The sequence below is a fragment of the Nelusetta ayraudi genome, unplaced genomic scaffold (assembly GCF_046127955.1).
Source record: "Nelusetta ayraudi isolate G7.1 ecotype Tasmania unplaced genomic scaffold, CSIRO-AGI_Nayr_v1 ptg000164l, whole genome shotgun sequence".
NCBI classification, from domain to species: domain Eukaryota; kingdom Metazoa; phylum Chordata; class Actinopteri; order Tetraodontiformes; family Monacanthidae; genus Nelusetta; species Nelusetta ayraudi.
Genome location: NW_027466214.1, coordinates 205,517 through 212,500, shown reverse-complemented (window position 1 = coordinate 212,500; position 6,984 = coordinate 205,517).

Below are 6,984 nucleotides of genomic sequence, written 5' to 3'. Positions count from 1 at the left end.
GAGATTCTATTGCTGCCCATTCTGATAGTTGGCACGTTTTTAGACGAGAACCAGCGAGTAAAACACTGTATCGGTGTAATTAGTAAACAGTGTGGTCGTGAGGATATTGTTGTTATTGGTTGTTTATCGGTAACGTTAGCGAGTGTGCTCGTTCGGCTTGTATGTTGTGTGTTGTTGCAGAGTTTACACAAACACAATGGCTATAATCTTTGTGAAAGTTACTGAGTCGGGCCAGTGCAACTCCATATGAGAGTAATTCCAGCATGCTAACGTGCTGTGCCACTAGCACGCTATATCCTCAAGCTAGCTCACATAGACCATTGTTTATTGGTAGTCTGGCAAGGCGCAGAGGGCCCGGGCGGGCTTGGAACCCCAGACTCCCGGGTTATAGCCATGCACGCTTAACCATGCACCCACAGGGATCTCCCCTTGGCCAAGTGGCCAGGGCGCACGATCGATTGGAGGCATAGTGACCGGACCGCCACCGTCACATCTCTGCCCCGCTTTGCACAAGCACGTCTTCGTGCTCCGCACAACCTGCCACACAAATGAGGAGTCCATGCACGGGCGCATGATCATTGGACATTTACATCCACGTGGACAGCAGCCTTGAATTTATTTTTCCATTTTTTCTGTCTGCCACCCTGGCTCACTCTGCTCCTTTCTCTCTTTCTCTGTCTCTCCTCTATTATTGTATTTCACCCCCACTAGTCAATAGGCAGATGATGGCCCTCTGGAGTCCGGTTCTGCCCTAGGTTTCTTCCCACTGGGGAGTTTTTCCCAGCCACTGTGGCATCTTGCTTGCTCCGGGGGCCCGGCTGCTTCTCTCTGATTGGTCAAAGCGCTTTGAGATGCCTTTGGTAGTGATTTAGCGCTGTACAAATAAAGTTTTATTATTTTTATTATTATTTATCCTGTGGGGGGTGCTCCAGGAGTAGCATCGCTGGCAGTAAGTCAGACCTGTTCCCAGTGCGTGTTGGACTCCGGCAGGGCTGCCCTTCGTCACCGGTTCTGTTCAATTCTTTCATGGACAGAATTTCTAGGTGCAGCCAGGGGCCGGAGGGGGTCCGGATCGGGAACCACACGATTGCGTCTCTGCTGTTTGCAGATGATGCGGTCATGTTGGCTTCATCGAGCCAGGACCGTGACAGGAGTGTGAAGCGGCTGGGATGAGAATCAGCACCTCCAAGTCCGAGGCCCTGGTTCTCGACCAGAAAAAGGTGGTTTATATGTATGTGTATATATTTATATATATTTATTTATATATACACACACAAGGATGTAAGAGCAGTGTGATATGGGACCTTTAAGACATGCATCTACAGCTATTCGGTTGTCATGACAAACTGAAACAGTGTTATAGAAGAACCACTATGTTGCTCCACCAAACCGCTTGCATTACCACAGCTTTCATCAAATGGACTGACGTTTTAATGGCGTTAAGTGCCAGAAGGTGTGACGCATTAAGAAAAGAAAAAAGCTGCCGCAATTCCCCCCTCACCTCAAAGCGCAAAGTACATCTAAGACGCAAAATGACTGTTTCGCTTCTCTTGGAAACTGGGGTGAAGAAGAACGGAATGTGAAGTATCAGCAGCAGCGCTGATCTTTCTTTACTGACTCAGAGCTTTTATCCACAAGGCCAAAGTCCTTCTGAGAGAGGGTGTGTGTTATTGTGTATAATATTAGCCATGCAAAGAGGGGCCACTTGACTTGACAGTGCCACGCCGCTGCAACAGCGCCTTTAAGCCCAGCTGCTAAACAAAGTAAAGCGTGCAAGAGGAACAATGTGAAGTCTGTGCAGCGAGGACTGGAGGCTGAATGTGACGGGGACCAGTCACTCCTGACCCCAGTGCTAATTTGTTCATCCCTTCCAATCTCCAACCCGCTACTGGTGGTAATTTCCCCTGCAGAGTTCCAGCGCTTGGCCCTCAACTCAATCCCACATCTTTGCTAATCAAAGTTCATTCATGGGAAATAATCCTAATGAGGAGACGAAGGAAGGAGCAGATCACTTTGTGCTTGCTGAAGGAGCTTTAATAGGCCATTGGTAATATCGTCTGCTTCCCACGGGGCTTCGCTGCGTGTTCCACTAGCAGACAAGTCCAAGAGGTAAGCAGCGTCAGGTAGGACGACAGCCTTCCAGTGATCGACGTTCACTGAAGGCAGAGCGCAGAGTCCAAATACAAGAAAAAAAACTCTGAACTGCTGGTTGGCGGGAGCATTTTCACAGATCCAGCTAAAAAAAAACTCATTATTCTTTGAAGCAATGTTTTTTTATATATATATATATCAACACTGCAAGTAAATGGATCAACCAATCGCGGTGGTTGTCACAAATGTCACGTCCGTCTGTCACAATAGCAACGATGGCTGGTGAGCTCTGCTCCACAAAACCAGGTGCAAACTGTCTTACGATCCTCAACTGAAATGTATCCCGTGTACACAGAAAGGCCGGTCAGGTTTTGCCAGAGCTGCAGGAAGTAACATCAGGTTAATGTGCAGCCGACTGTCTGACCAAAATCCTAAAATACATCCACAAACCAGGAGGGCGACGTCCTTTGGTTTTCCAGAGCTCCGGCTGCAAATTCATTGGACATGTGTGAGCAGCTCATATACTGTTGTTGATCTTGTTTTTTCACTATTTCTCTAAAAGATCTCAAAACCTCGGGGAAGCGTGCATGTCATCACGGTGATACAATTTCTACTGGAATGAGCAGGCGACGTGGAATTAAGGGGTCAAGACGGAGCTAAAGCAGCGATAAACACATTTAATAATCAATGCGTCGATAAGTGCACAGAGGGCTGGTGAAAGGAGCGTGAAGAGCTTTAGTCACAGGTCACATCAGAGGAACGAGGGAACATCAAAGACTAATCACAGATTACCCCTCTACCCCCTCACCCTCACCCCCTCCCCCCCCTCACCTCCTCACCCTCCCCCCCTCACCCTCACCCTCACCTCCTCCAGTCTTCCCACTGCTGAAGCCACGCCAAGGCATCTCACGCCGAGGCCAGGTAGCACCAAGATATTTCCCTAGCTTCTTTTTCATTCAGCGAACCCTTCAGCGTCACCACACTCACCTGGCCGGCCCGACGGTAAGATTCATTACTCAAACAAAGAGCGTGAGATCTTGGCCAGCGCAACCATCTGCTGTCTGACCTCAGGATGAGCTGCTCATTAGCAACGAGGTGAAGCTCTGCTGATTAGAGCTTTACTGGGAAAAGGTCAAACATGAACTGGAACCACCGTTAGACGTCCGCAGGTCTGATGGTGGTGTTTTCCTGAACTACTAGGACGAGCTCTCGAGCCTCCGAACAGAAGTCTCTTGGCCGGCCTTGGCAGTTGGGAGATTACGTCTGCGTGAAACATCAACCCGCATCTAATCCAGGCAGATGACGGCAGGCTGCGCTTACATTTATTGTCTTGTGATTTCAGAGCGAAAACCCAAAATAATTCCCTGTTGCCAGGCTCCCAACTCCACCTTGCTCCAAAAATACCTCCAGTAATTCAATTAATAATGAGGTGCCAAATCTCTCCTCCGTCAGCACTGGCTGCAAAACAGGCGACCACGTCTGGTCAGAGGGCGTCGCTGCTGCTGCTGCAGGAGTACAGAGCGTCATGGATCAAAATATCCACTGCATGCAAGATTCATGGAGCCTCCGGAAAACAAGGGCAAAGCCTCGCCCTGAGGCACAGCAGGGGGTGATGGTGGCCCAAGCGAGGAAGAGGTGGAGGAGGAGAAGAGCTGATGGCTGGTGTGTCACCTGTGAAGTAAGAGCAGGAGGGAGGGAAGGGAGAAAAAACAAATGGGAGCCGTCTTTCTATTCCATCCCTTGGTAGAAATGTCTTTGGATTTGTTATTTGATCTCCAACACTGGCAGCAAGAAGTGGCCGTGTTCATCCAAGAGGTATCCTTTGAAAAGCAACATGAAGGCAGATGGAGAGCACATGACGGCTTGCTGGGGGAGGAGGCTCGACTCGGTTTAGTACAGTACACTAGCCTGAATATATGATTATCAAGCTGGTAGCGGGAGAATGACTTGGAGATTGCTCCTGTGCGGCAGACAGGTCGCCTAATTTCCCCAACACTGCTTCTTGTCTTTGGAAAATGTCTGTGGAAGCTCAAATTCCCACATTGAAACATTTAGAAAGAGAAAGGAATGTATGTTTTCTCCCACCAGCAGGAAATAACTCAACAACAACAAAAAAATCAAATCACTTCTCTTAGCTTTTTGCTATGTTTACCAACACATTCCATAGCTTAAGAGCAACAGGGTCAATGTGGATTGGGAAAAAATAAAACCGTTCTTGTTTTGAGGTCAAAGGTTATTTCTTAGTCACTCTGATTCACAAAGTCCTGGGTGACTGGATTGCACAAAAGAGCATCAAACATTATTCATGTGGCCGTTTCCAACTTGAGAAAATCAGAGGAGGCTTCAGGCGTCAGCAGTCAGCAGCTGTTTGGGGCCCTAAGGCCTCCAGGAGGATCACAGTAAACTTGAATTTTTCCATTCATCTTTTTCTGCCTTGTTAAAAATAACTCCTTTGAATCCATAATCTTGGACTTTGTGAATTTACCTGAACACGACGAGCCACGAACAGGTTCAATTTTAAAGATCTATTTGTGAAATAAGAAGTGCTTCAAGGTGGAGGGGCATCATGGGAGGTATGAGTGTAAATCACGGATACGTGCAGGAAGGGTGTGATTTGGATACAATATCTATATTTCCATCGTACAGATAGAATTAATTAAGTGGATTTGATTTTAATCAGTTCAAAAAGTTCACAGAAAAGTTTTAATTGTTAGCATGTCACAATGGTTACGTCAATAAAACGGTTTAGTTTGCAAGGTCTTCTTAGCATGGGGGGTTGGGTGGGTATGTAGTAGGTATACACAGTATATGCTATGCTAGGTGTAGGAGCCTGCTTTTTCTTCAGATGAAACACAGCAACAAAGCCAGGATGAGTATGTTGTGCAGCAAAAAGGGTGTGAACCCAGCCGTCGGATTTATTAACTGCTGTTTCTCCTCCGGGGAGGTACAGAAGTCGAGCTCCAGTCAATTTGGGATGAGACACGAACCTGACGGCATCTCCAGATATGTAATTAACAGCACGAGAATAAAGTAGCGTGTTCAGCGAGTGAAGAAAAGGACCAGCGAAGGCCTGGTGAAGACGAAAGGAGACTCGCTTCTCTGTCGCCAACGTGAGCCGCAACGACCTCAATTCAGTACGTAACGAGGTCACACATCGAAACAAAGACGTGTCCGGGTGAAGAGGGATGAAGACGGCCAGAAATGAGATGAAGACGGTCAGAAATGAGATGAAGACGGTGAGAAATGAGAAGAAAGCGGCGGACGAAAGAGAGGGCAGCTGAGCAACAGCAGCAAACAACGAGGACATTGGTGGGAAATAGAGGAAAGCAACAATGGCAATCGTATGTTTGTTTTTTTCCAACTGTTGACAGAGCAACGGTGTTCTGTGAAGTTATTCTCTCGTTGATTTTAATGTCATGATCTGGACATACATGAGAATCTCACAATTACACTCAGGCTGGCTTTCAAAGATATCTGAGAAAGCCCACCAGTAAGACGGCCTGCCTGCAGCTTCATTACAGTGAGGAACACCAGGCCACCAAACTAAATATGTCTTCTGCGTTTGCATTATTTGGGGAGCAGATTAAAAGTGGCGCTCCAACACTGGCAGCTCAACTTGCCTGGAGCCGACTGCCGGTCCAATTTGCACCCTGCGCCACTTCCATCAAAGAAAGGAAGAAGAAAAAAAGAACCACCTTGCTGCTGCAAGTCCTCTTTATCCGACGTTATTTCCTGAGTCTCCGTGATTTCTTCCCTCCCGCCATCAGCTTATTCCAGATAAGCAATCTGCTTTTTATCTTCTTCTTTTTTTTTTTTTGCCAGGCGCGCCCTTGCACGCGTCTTGTTGGTCGCGGCTCGGTGCGCCTTATTAAAATGTACATTTTCCAAAGCATTCTTCAAAGACGCAACCACTCGGCGAGAGAACCGCAGCCACAGGAAATTACAGGCAGACTGAGGCCGGCCAGATAGCAACGCTTCCGTTCTGCACTCTGACGCGTCGGTTCACCGCTATTGTGCCACGCTGACGTCCATTTAGCCACAGTGTGTATTCCGAGTATGCTGGCAACTGTTTATCGTTCTAGGATTTCATTGCAAAATGGCCAATGGCCGTGAATCCAATGAACGACTGCAGGAGGTCTGAAGAGAGTGAACAACATGAGCCGCACACTGCTGCACATCATTAAAACTCTTTTTTTTTTTTTTTAAATGAAAAGATTCTTGTGCCCATGTTTTGTGGAGACAATGTTTAGTTCAGATACCCTGAACACTGAAGGTTTGGACAGGGGAACGTTTGGAAAACAAAACCAAACAACACCCTGTCTTAATATTGAAATACCAGGATTTCCATTAAAAAAAAAAGAGATAAACATGCTGACGAGCCTTTGCAAATATCGCATGGGTGTTGATATTCCAAGTCATTTTGTTATTAGTGATTGCATCGAGGTGCTTAACCTCTGGTACAAGTTCTAGGGTTGGATCATCACCTATTACAGGAGATGCAGAGAGGAGTCTCATCTGGGGAAGAAAAAAACCCCAATAATTTCACTTGTGTGTTTATGTTTGAGATCCAGTTATCATGAGTTGCAGCTCTGCCACCGGCAACATTCTCCTCTCAAACAGCCTATTCCCGTCATTGTCCCGAATTGTCTGCAAATTAAATTAGCCAACAGTGATCTTGATGGGCGTACAGTGCGAATGTTAGAGGAGAAATAATGCGAGCCTTTGACCTACCAGCATGATCTCCAGCTGCCGTCTCGGAGTATTAATACACCGTCAATTAACTCCTGTGATACTCGGCCACCACGCTGAAAAAAGACAGAAACCCAGGTGGACAAAAAAAAGGCATGTGCACAATAAGTAATAATAATAATAATAATAATAATAATAATGTCC